This window comes from Amblyomma mixtum, chromosome 10, assembly GCF_055824585.1.
Source record: "Amblyomma mixtum isolate Tamu chromosome 10, ASM5582458v1, whole genome shotgun sequence".
In the NCBI taxonomy this organism is placed as follows: domain Eukaryota; kingdom Metazoa; phylum Arthropoda; class Arachnida; order Ixodida; family Ixodidae; genus Amblyomma; species Amblyomma mixtum.
This window is the reverse complement of record NC_143021.1, coordinates 109273301-109285828: the sequence shown is the minus strand read 5'-3', so window position 1 is coordinate 109285828 and position 12528 is coordinate 109273301.

Sequence of the window (12528 nt, the reverse complement as noted above, 5' to 3'; positions counted from 1 at the left end):
GGTCAGGATTTGTGTTAGTTCTTTCCACTCCTGCGCATGGTTATCTGTCCATTGAAATTCTGAGCGCGTCTTGATAAGCTCACGTAGACGCGTTGTTCGCTCGGACAGTCGTGGGACAAATTTACGAAAGTAATTGAGTACACCCAGCATTCGCTGGACGTCGCTTTTGGACGTTGGTGTTGGTATATTCACCAAGTTGTTGATCAGCTTAGGGTCAGGCGATATGCCCGTTCGGCCTATGATATCGCCAAGGAATCTGACTTCTTTCACCCTAAACTTCCACTTCTGGATGTTGAAAGTCAAGCCGGCTTTCTCGGCGGCTTTAAGCGCTGCTATCAACCGCTCATCGTGTTCTTGTCTACTGGAACCCCATACTAAAATATCGTCAACATATACCAGTACGCCGGGTAGGCCATCAAAGACTTGGCTCATACTCTGTTGAAATACCTCTGGTGCGGAAGAAATGCCAAAGGGCAGCCGGAGAAAACGGTATCTCCCGAACGGCGAAAAAAAAGTGCAGATCCTCGAAGTCCGCTCATCAATCGATATCTGATGATAGCCCGAATTTGCATCAAGGCAGCTGAAGTACTGGGCATTCGTTAAACGGGCTTCCAACTCTTCTCGCCTAGGGAGCGGGAAATGCTGCCTCTATGTACTTGTTGATAGCCCTGGGATTCATACACACCCTTAACGTGCCATCTTTCTTCTTTGCCAAAACTAAAGGGCTGACCCAGTCGGTAGGCTCGTTCACCCCAACAATGACGCCAGCACTTACCATTCGGTCGAGTTTTTTTTAAGGGGTTCTTCTAGCGCCACCGGAACTCGTCGCGCTGGTTGCACTACTGGTATCGCTTCAGGTGACAGGACCATGCTGCACGCCTGCTGCAAACAACCGAGGCCCTGGAAGATGTGCCCGAAATTTTTCAGGTCGTCAGTTGCGGTCTTGTCTACGGCACATACTCTACGCTGGACTAGCCCCAGTGCTTCACTTGCTTCTAGCCCAAGTATGGCTTGACGCCCATTTTTCACCACAAAGAACTTCACTGTGGCAGAAGTGTTCCCATGACTGACTTCAAGCGTACACGTTCCAAAACACGTTATGATACCCCCGTTATACGCCCGCAGGACCGAATTAGTCTGCTTCAGTTCCTGGTAAAGGCACATGGGAAGCAAGCTTGCTTGCGATCCGGTGTCCACTTTAAAACGGATCGCACAGTTACGAACTTGAGCCTTGACCATCCAATCCCTCTCGCGCCTTGCCGTGGTGACTTCTAGGATGCCAAAGTCCTCGTCTTGCTGTTCTCGCACTTCACTGACCCCGGCTGACGCACAGGCACTTGCGAAATGGTTCAGCTTGTGACACAAGCGACACTTTTTTCTAAAGGCATTGCTTAGGTTTGTGCCAGCGGTTGCACTTACGACAATGAAACTGTGTATTTGCTTCTTTCCCCTCTTTCGAGGGAGCCGTGCGCCTCGAAATCGCGTCGACACTGTCGTGCCCTCTGTGCCAAACTTCATTCCGCTGTGCTAGCGTCTCTGCTGCTCTGCACATTTCCTCTGCTTTTTTCAACGTCAGCTGGTTGTCCCGCAGCATCTTCTCACGTAGTCGAGGATTACACGTGCCAAATACAATCTGGTTCCTTATCATCGATTCTTGCAGCGTGCCGAAGTTACATTGGGCCGCTTGCTTTTTCAAGTCACGAACAAATTTTTTCAAAAGGTTCTCCCTCCGCTTGATTTCTTGAACGGAATAAGTATCGTTCATGTACTTCATTGCTAACTTCGGCACAATAAGCATCAAACTTGCTCACCAAGGTGCTGTAGTTCGTCTTGTCTTCATTGTCGCCAAACTGGAAGTTGTTGAAGACGTCCAAAGCGTCATCGCACGCTATACTCAGCAGGAGTGCCGCCTTCGATGCTTCCGATTTGGGCTGGTCCTTAGTATCCGTCGCCTGCAGAAATAACTCGAACTTCTGCTGAAAACACTTCCAGTTGTATCTTACGTTACCAGTCAGCCGCAATTGCTCTGGTGTCTTGAGCAGGTCCATAGCACTCCAGACGCAGGGTCGATTTCCATAGGCCTCAAAGGGCCACTTCTGACACCATGTAACCAGCCGGAGGGACGTAGAAGGAGAAGTTTATTTTTTTCTAATGTCAACAAAAATACAAAAAAAAACAGCTGAACTCAATGCTCTGATTACTCAACCACATGCGCAGTGACGCAGCACTGAGCACGTCAGTAAGGCAGTAAGAAAGCCGACACTCGACCGCCGCGCAGGACGATGAAATATGTCGACCATTTGCGCAAGAACTCATCCTCACTCATTGACAGTGCGTCCACGCATGCTTGCTCAAAGAGGCGCGTGCGGAGGCGCTGCAACATTGGAAACATTGCTCTTCGCGGACGCCCATTTAAGGAAGCCGCTCCACGCTGCCGCCACAAAACGAACATGCCGACACACAACAGCATATTTGTAAACAGTTCGCGTGAACTAGTGCGCGCTTCGAGGCGGGTTAAAAACATCCGTGACACTAGTACCCAAAAGGTGCGTGCCACTACACAGTCGAACATAGCGTGCCGCAACGTTTCTAAAAGACCGCATTGCGAGCATCGGGCGGAGGGCGCCACGCGCCACGCCCCACGCTTACAGCAGCATGGTCAGTGCAAGAATGATCCACTGTTTATTGAGGGCACAGCTTTTATAGGCACGAGCGAGAGCGCTCTACCTACTGCGCATTACTGATGCGCATCGGCGCGATACAATCACTGATGTGCGGCACTGATACAAACACGACACGTGTCCGTTACAAACACAAGACGGAACGGAGAAACACGTACACACACACACGAGCGCAAACTTGTAACTGTATTAAGCATGAAATGCTTTTAGCCCCCGTTGTCGGCAGTGTGGTGACGTCACGCCGAGACCGAGAGCCATCATCCGGGCACTGAAATCCACTCATCCGGGCACTGCAATCCACTCATCCGGGCACTGAAATCCAGTCATCCGGGCACTGAATTCCAGTCATCCGGGCACTGAATTCCAGTCATCCGGGCACTGAAATCCACTCATCCGGGCACTGAATTCCAGTCATCCGGGCTCTGAAACGAGAACATCCGGGCACCGTACGAGACTTAACGAGATTTAACGAGACTCTCTAAGCCCTCCTACGTGACCGGCATGCAAGCGCCGGTTGGTCTCCAAGTGAGACAAAAAATAACTGCTTCCAGTGCCTTCTCAATGTTTATCAAGATATCAGTGGAGCTGTGGGTTTGATAATGCACGGAATTATAATTTCCGATTTCTAATAACGCGTGCAAAAAGCACATAAATGCCACGTTACACTTCGTTGTCATACGTGATCCGGGGGAGAAGCGCTGCGTTCAAAGGGCAAGGCATCGCGCCGAACGGGTGGTGGCGTTCCTCCCTTCCTTTACGGTGCGGTTCGGGTGTCCCCCGAGATGGCAGAGAATTACTGCGCCATTTCCTTTCCTCAAAAAACCTTGCGTTCAAATGGCAAGGCATCGCGCTGAACGGGTGGTGGCGTTCCTCCCTTCCTGTACGGTGCGGTTCGGGTGTCCACCGAGATGACATTAGGCCCGTAAACATTTCATGCTTACTCTACTCTCGTTTACGGGAGAGGCAGAGATTTTTTTTTTTCGGAAACGATACATCGCCTTAAAAAGCAGAAAGGGCGCCAGCGTTTGATAGCCAGTGCAACACGTGTGGGAGCACATTGGTACAGCAAAAATATCATCAGTGATAGGCACGAGAAAATTGAAGCTCAGCGGTTGCCCAGAAATCAGCAACATGAAAGCGAGTTATTGGTTGCGAAGAAAATCAAGTTCTTTTTTGAGAAGGGCTATCGATGCTTTACTCACGCAGCCTGCCGTACTGATATCTCGCGAGCCTCCATGAAAGTTGGTGTCGTTATTAAAAAAAGAAATGAGTTTTACATTCTGCATGCAGCGTTGGTTTGTCTCATGTCTAAAATGTTTCATGACCGTTAGGAAAATGTTGCCGTATTTTACTTTCCAAAAGAAAATTTAAGCAAGCACTACCACCACTGGCAGCCAATTTTTATTTCTGAATAAGTGGCAAAAACAGCCACAACCATGGCTGCATAATCAACACCAACAGGAACACAGCTTAAGACATTGCAAAAACACACATGAAGAGGAAAACGCATGTGAAAAACACACATATTCGCACAAATCATGCTGTGAAGTTACACATATATTCACTGTTCAAACACAAAAGACGCGGGTTCGAACCCGGCCGCGGCGGCTGGAATTTCTTTGGAGGAGAAATTCTAGAGGCCCGTGTACTGTGCGATGTCAGTGCACGTTAGAGAACCCCAGGTGGTCGAAATTTCCGGAGCCCTCCACTACGGCGTCTCTCATAGCCTTAGTTGCTTTGGGACGTTAAACCCCATAAACCAACCAACCACTGTTCAAACAAACTCTTTGCTTCTTGAGAGCACTCTTATTGCCTTTTTACAAGAGTGAGCAAATTCCGAGCTGTTGCCTGTGTTTTGAAATAGCTATTGCAACCACCATGGCAAGCTACATGAATGGGTCATGCAAATTAACGCATTGCCAAAACAGAAAATAAATTGCTAGGGTCAGCAACATGTACTTAATACAAAAATTCAGGGGGCACTTTGACTGTCTAAAGTGGGTAGAGGCGGAAGCGTTTTTCGCACCACCTTCGCTGTTTCTGTGGCACTCGTGGCGTCACATATAATTGAGTACTAATTACTAAGTGATGACAAATCACTAATTAATGGTTAATTACTGATTAATGCCTGAATACTAATTAACTGCTAATTAATGACGCTTAAGCTTCGCCTTTAGGAGTGGAACGCGACAGTGCGTGGTAGCGTTGCCAGAGAGTCCACGGAACGCCACCACCCGTTCGGCGCGATGCTTTGCCCTTTGAACGCAACGCTTCTTGAGGAAAGGAAATGGCGCAGTAATTCTCTGTCATCTCGGTGGACACCTGAACCGCACCGTAGAGGAAGGGAGGAAGTGGGAGTGAAAGAAGATAGATAAAGAGGAGCCGTAATGAAGAAAATGAAAATTGTATTTGAGGAAAGGAAATTACGCAGTAACTGTCTCACAAAATTCAGGGGGGCACTTTTTTGACCTAAAGTGTGGTCACTGATGTGTGGTTAAGATGATAAGCTTCGCCCCTGAGTGTGGAACGCGACAGCGTCTTGCAACGCTGCCAAGGAGTAAATAGAACGCCATCGCCCATTCGGTTCTACGCTCGTTCGTCGGTAAATTGGTTTTTGAGGAAAGGAAATGCATCTGTCTCTCATTTTTCGGTGGACACCTAAACCTCGCCGGAAGGGAATGGAGGAGGATGAGAGTGAGTGAAGACACCGTATTCACTAGACGCGTCTTTGTTCATTCCAAACCATCGAGCTGGCATGGCGGAGTGGATAGCATGCTCGTCTCTCACGCCGAAGACCGGGGTTCGATTCCTGAGCTCGACCAATTTCTTAATCGGTTTTATTTATTTATATCGCCTGACTAGTAAACCTAATTAGGCTAATTGGGTAATTAAGCAATTACCTAAGCTCAGTCCCACTTACTTGGAGCATCACTATACGATCCCTTAAATTGGTTGCATGGTTACTAGCCAAAGTACAATTGGCCCCGTTTGAAATTCGCGCACTGTGACGTCACGACCGTTTCCACCAATTGAAAAGCGTGACATTTTCTGTCGACAACTGCTGCTTACAACGATGAGACATTAAATGCTTCCGCCATAAAATGAGCTTGGCAGCAACTGCCATTAAGACAGCGACATATCACACCTATAGGGATCCTGCTCATAGTGAATCAATGAAGCAGAAGGTTGTCCACATTTGCATGCTGCATATTTTCTTCTGCTACATAACTCTGTCTCAAACGGTCCATCAGGTTATCATAATTAACGCATGCCTTTTATAAGCATGACGACTCTGTGCTGGTCAACTAGCGGTGTAGTGTTATTGATGGGTCTGTTCCAAACAAATATAAATAATATGCGCTCGTAAATGTACACACTGCATACATGCAACAAATTCAAAGCAAAAAGTTATCCTTCTCCAGGTACTAAAAAATGCAGGCAACAGATTTAAGTCCTAAAAGATGGTAGGAAATGGAGAAACTGTCAGTCGGTATTTCCGGGCAGAGTTCCATTCCTTGCTGAGCGACTGTAGCATTGTGTTGGCCTCCAGTTGCCGTGCTTCTACAGCAGATAACTGGAGCTCCTGAGATGAAAGAAACATTTGAAGCATTTTTTTTTTTGCATGACTCAGCTGTCAAACCGTCATGTTCACATTGTTTGTGCCTACTTCACCCTCTGGTGCCTTCAACAGGTCTTGCAATTTCTTCTGGTTTTGCACTGGTACAAAGTGTCAATTGTAGCCAACACTGCCTCTAAAGAATGTATTAAACATCATCAGCCCAACTATGCTCACTGCTGGACAAAAGCCTCTCCCATATCTCCAGCATAACCTGCTAAATTGGCTTGAATGAATTCAGCACCTGCCAAAGCATTTCTTGCACTATACTCCTGCATTTTACGTCAACATGCAATATACCGAGTCTTTTTACATCCAAGCATCATCAGTTTCTCACAACTGCAGTTCAAGAACGTTACTGCATAACGCAAATGCTGCCGTAAAGCACTTTTTGAGCCACTTGAACTATTGCTCGGCATGCATGACAACAGGCTTTTATTCATCATCTCCTCATTAACGCAGAATACTAATGCCGACACATATTGCCGACACATATGCCGACACATATACCCCGCACCTCCACCATTGTCACGACCAGAGGAGCCGTGAAGGTAGGCGTCGGGAAGAACTCAAGACTGGGAGCCTTCTTTTAATTGTCGTGCAAGGTTCCAGGACACAGAACAGAACAAGCGCGCCTCGAGAGCCCACCGCCGCTTCGTCGTCGTTTTCGACTCAGCGCTGAAGCCGCGCGGCGGGTTAGGCGCGTGGCAATATATATAGCCGTGCAATAGGTATGGTACCATTACGCTGTTACCTTTCTTCTTTCTTAAGCACCTTTCAAGCGGGAGACGCGTCTTTCTGGACAGCGTATCCTCCTAGCTCTTACCTTTCATTTAGTAAATTACCTCTGGCTTCATTTTTTAAGCAGTTGCATGGACATGTCACCGATGTTCCTCACGAAGACACATTCCCATTTCGCAGCTGCGTTTCTTTCACCCCTGAAGGATATGTGTTAGAACTTTACTGCATTACTCGACGGCTATTACCGGGCATGCACACTGACATAAGGTGTACTAGAGGCAGTAATGAGAACTTTTGAATTTTAAGTGATTTTTACCCTAAACCTAACAAAAAAATGGAAGAATTAAAAAGCAAAATTAGCCATTCATAAGTTTACTGTCAGTATACGGTGCTCATCAGGAGTGAACGCATCACACAATGTGTCCTCAGAAGCACCAGCAAAAAGTGGTAGTTTGGGCAAGGTAGATATACCATGGTAGCGAAGGCTCCATAGACGCTCATTGGTCCAAAAAATGGCGGCTCATGGGCACCCCAGCGCCCCTATATTGGGGGGCAACTTACGTATGAGTGACGTTGAATGACGTCACTCATACGTATGCTTTTCGCGCGAATTATAAATCAGATTTTTTGTAGGATCCGCGTTTTTGCGATCGCATCCCTTGGAGGTTGTTGCCTTTCAACGCGCGCCAACTTTTGCCAGTCAAATGTGTTCGAGTTCCTGCTAGTCATATCCTTATTTATGAGCAATTGGAAATCCAATGATAGTTGCTGGCATAGAAGACAGCGTAGGAAAAAAGCAACCCTAGACACAAGCTATGCATGCATAATTCGCAGCGGAAGTGCAGGTGCAAGTACCCTTACAAGTACTTGGATTCTGGGTATAGCAAGGTATGATCCTTGTATGATCCACAAAGCACTGGCTCATGTGCACAGTTCACAACAGAGTGTTCGGCAAGTATCGTTTTCATATTGATGGTTTATTACATCAACCAAACGAATACAGTGATAAAGCACACCGTCAAAAACGCATGTCTCAGGCAGCACAAACAGTAGCACTGTTTAAGCTGGCTAGTCATGTCATTGGACCCAGTGCAGAAAGGAAAAAGCGCTGAAGTGGTACAAATGTTGCCAGTTGGAAGATTTAAATGTACAGAAACCTTCATTACCTGTTTCTCAAGCGAAGTGCTTTTATTAGCTCCAACACAATCAGTGCTGAATTTATGTATGCGTACCGCCTGCTCCACTCTTTTTAGTTTTTCACTGTAGCTTTCCAAGATTTTTTAATGAATCTAGCATCTCTAAGAAGAAGGCAGCACACTATCCACACGTAATGATGCTTGGCTCCCCCCGAAATTTCGAAATAATTATACATTTCTGTGATTACTGCATAATCTGCCATTTATTCTGTGAGCATAAATATGTGATTAGTTATGGCATAAAAAAACTGAGAATATATTTTCTCTCGTTTTCTTTTGGAAGTGCTGGTTTTCATGAACATGTATGTATTCTATTTTCTTTATATTCTCTCGGCTTAACTTTCTTGTTGGTATTGTGATGTGTTCACAAATATAGGTGTAGTTATCGTAAACAAATTATGAAATCATATGCTGTTTATTTAATAAGTTACTTGCACTTCTTGTGCTGTATAAGTCATTGTTCTTGGCATTTCTTGATATCAATTAATATGGCGACTATCTGTTGCTGTAAACCACTACTCCCTTGCTGAAGCGGTCATGGGCCTAGTCAAGCTGTCGAGAGAGCTTTTAGCTCTTAACCCTTTACAGGATCCATTATTTCTAAAAAAATGTAGAATTGAATTGAAAATGACAGCAGGATGAACTGTTTGTAACTACCAGATTTTGTAGAGAGGGCTCTTATGTCGCCATCTTCTTGTGAGCTGGCATGCTAGATCGTGAGAAAACCTTTATTTGTAATGTCGTGCTTTTCGGGAATGCGAATGTATGTTGCTCTTTGGTCATGTACAGTGGTGAGCAGACTTGTCTATAGCGCTCGGGCGGTGCACTTCCTTGCAAACAAATCCAGATTTGGTGGCAGCCTCTAGGGTCCAGCTGCAACGCTTGCACGGAAGTAGCGCCAGATAGCCTCGTAAACAAAGCAGGCACGAAAACTTTGCACTGTAATGAGGGGCTGCTCTCTAATTTCGGTTTTTGTTACCAAGTGCTCACTGTTCAAGCGCTCTAGACAAGGCTGCTCACCACTGTACGTACGTACATTGTCAAGTGCGTACACATCTCTGACAAAGTTGCATCACGTGACAGAGCCTCGCACAGCATTTTCTCAATGGTTAATATCATGTGAAGGGTCTCCGAATAAACGAAGGGTACCGCTTCGAAATTTGACACATTTTATAACGAAGAAACTCCGATAGTTTTCGTTTCATACTTATTTGGGACATTCGGCAGGCGGCGAGATGACTTCCTTGTTACCGCTTACGCTCGACGAACGAATATTTCTTTTCCTTTTTTTTATTATGAACAGCGTTCGCCTACTACAAGCTAAGTGAAGCCGTGTCATAATAAAAGTGAATGAGTTTCCTTGGATGCATAATAACTTTTTGAAGTAAACCAGGAATGAACCCATGCTGGATTTTGTCGCGGCAGCCCCGTTTCTGAAGAAGACTTGTGCCGTACGCTCTTTCGGCACCGTTCTCGCTCCACATGGCGCGCCCTGCATTTCAAGAAACGATGTCCACCAACAGATGAAAATTTTTAACTGCATTTCTGATGGGAAAGCGGAGCGGTACTTGTTATTGCGCACTTTCAACGGTTGTATGTGTCAGTATTTTAAAGGTTTTAGTAATATACATTGCCGGTTTTTACGATTCTGCCTTTTCATCAGCACACGCTCTCAGCAAAACTTTTGCACGCTCGCGTGTATATCTATAGCCATTTTAACGGCCATCATGAATGCAACATTGTTTTTATCGTCTCCATGTTTGCTTTATATTTTTATGGTTCTGTTGCTGTGCGGGGTGATGACGTGGCTGTGATAGCTACGCATTGCACTGAGATGCAATGCCTTTGGCCTTAAGCGTGGTTACCGGATTATTTTTTTTTTGTGCTAGAGCCATTTATCCCTAATATGGTGTGAAGGAAGCGGAATTTTGGCATAGGTTATCTTTTCGATAAGGTAACGTGTTGTCTGTATGAAATACGTGCTTTGGCAATATGGTTCAGCTGGTGTTCGGTCCTCTCACAGAGAAAGTCTTGGTATGTAAATCGCTCACCCTCTAAGAAAAACTAGCCCTTCACACCGGGACCAAGAAAGAACAACACGTACAGGAGGTACGGTAAACATCAGCGGACGTTTTTTACTTCGACGCATATACAATGACCTATGGTACTCGCAATATGCCATTGCATTAAAATTTAAAAAAAAAAATGTCATTCTTGCTCTTGTGGATGCCTTCTTAGAAATCCGAGCTCGTTTCCTAATAACGCAAAAAGGCTCGCTGACACAGTTCTTACAGAAGCGTTTGTTTCGGGCCTAGTAGGCTCATGATTTAAAATCACAATTCTTAAGTTCCCTGCCGTACTGTAAAAGGCCTCACAAATTTTGTGTCGGAACAGCGTGCCTCCCATGCCGAGCACGATTCGCCCGCAACGCCTCCTATGTTGCACTCTATATCTGCTCCCTGCCAGCGAATAAACCTCTTCCCAGTGCTCTCAGTCCGTCCATTAGGCAGCTCCTGACTGCCCGGCACAACTGCCCCTGTGTTGTGCGCTGTCTTTTAGCCATTTCTAGCTGTACACTTTTTCAAACTTAGGAGCGCAGCCTGCTTGCCCCTTCTTTATCCCATGCCACGCCTTCCTTCCCCAGCTTTTAAACGCCTCCAGAGCCCGGGACCAGCTGAAAGGGACAACCTTGTCTCACTAACGAGCCAGCGCTATCGGTCGGAGCTGCACCTTCGGCTCGTCCCAATGGGCAGCGGTGACGCCGCAGCCTAGAGGTGGCCCAACTGCTGCGCGGTGCCTCCGTGCAGGCGGGCATGCGTGTCAGGCCCCGCGCGAACGAGCTCCCTTCGTCGGGTGTGTCACTGACCCTGCCCTGGATGTGCGTCGCTCGCAACTTTATCTCGACGCTCTCGCGGCGCCCAGTTGGCCGTGCGGAAATCGTATTTTGCGCTCCGCCGATCCTGCTGTGTTTCTAAGGCTGGTGCCGTCTCTCGTGACACCGCCCTGGTTTTGTATCTCCAGTGGCAGTGGGGAAGGCAAGGGCTGAGTAGCTGGCAATGGCGCATTGTAGAAGAAATAAAGAAGCGCGGCTTTTCGATGACAGGGCGCAAACGCACCCCCCTAGGCAGTGGGCTTTCTGAAGCTCCCTGGAGGCATATCGCTCTTCGAGGACAACTATTCTTCTTGTGCTTAAGGTAGTACGGCCACCGACTTGCTGGTCGCGAGTTTCTTTTTTTTTTCTCTTGAAACGGCGTACGAAGCAACATCGTATGCATGAATATGTGAGGACAGCTTTCAGTCTGTCATTTTGTTACGCTTTCGGTATGACCGGACAAACAGTACAGTTTTCAGCACAGGCATTTAAAAATATCGGCATATCATATGGTCAGGCAACTGCACAACACACCCTTCTATCGGCACTGAGCAAATCGAACCATCCAAATTATTGCAAAGTTAAACTCTTGATGAACGTTAAGTTACGAAATGCCCCGCCGCGGTGGCTTAGCGGTATTAGGACAGGGCCTCCGAGCCTGGTCACCACGGTTGGAACTGGAGCACCTCATCCTGCTGCCTGTGCTGCGCAGAGCTGAGCCAAGAAAGGGGCGAGGCGACGGTGAGTCAAAGGAGGTTAATGTGCAGGTGCCGTCAAAATTAAATGGAAGGCAATACTGACGAAAAAATTTAATCATTGCCCGCTCAATTCATGCATCCTTGAATACATATGTGCAGACTAATTGTGTTGTACGAATGGCACTGTGCACCAGCGAACATGGACCATTATGCTTTAGATTCAAAGAAATTAAATTCTTTTGACAAAGTCGCCTGCTATTTACTTTTGACGGCGACTATACAATATGTGCAAGGGCTTTTACACGACAGATAAAAGGGCCGAGAGCCCCACGGGCTGAAATAGGGCGGCGCTCTGCGGCGAGCGTCTCTCTGGCGGGATGGCTCTTCTGCTGCCCGTATGCTGCACGGGCTCGTGTTGTTGCGACAGAGAGAAGGATGAAAAGGAAATTGCACGGGCTTGCCGACTGGCTTGAGCCGAGCCACCAACGCTGCCACGTGTAGATAGAGGAAAGTTAAAAGCGCGGCTCCGTTTTTATAGCCGCCGGTGTCAGTTGCGGCAGCCAGCCGTTCAAACCCTCCAATCAGGTCACGGCACTGGCCACCGTTCAAATTAGGCGAATGGTCGAGAGGGCTCGGCCGTTGAAGGCTTGCAGACTGGAAAGGGCGGCCGGCAAAGCGTTGTAGGAGTCTCGAGCCGACAGTGAGGAGGAGGAGGAAGGGTCTG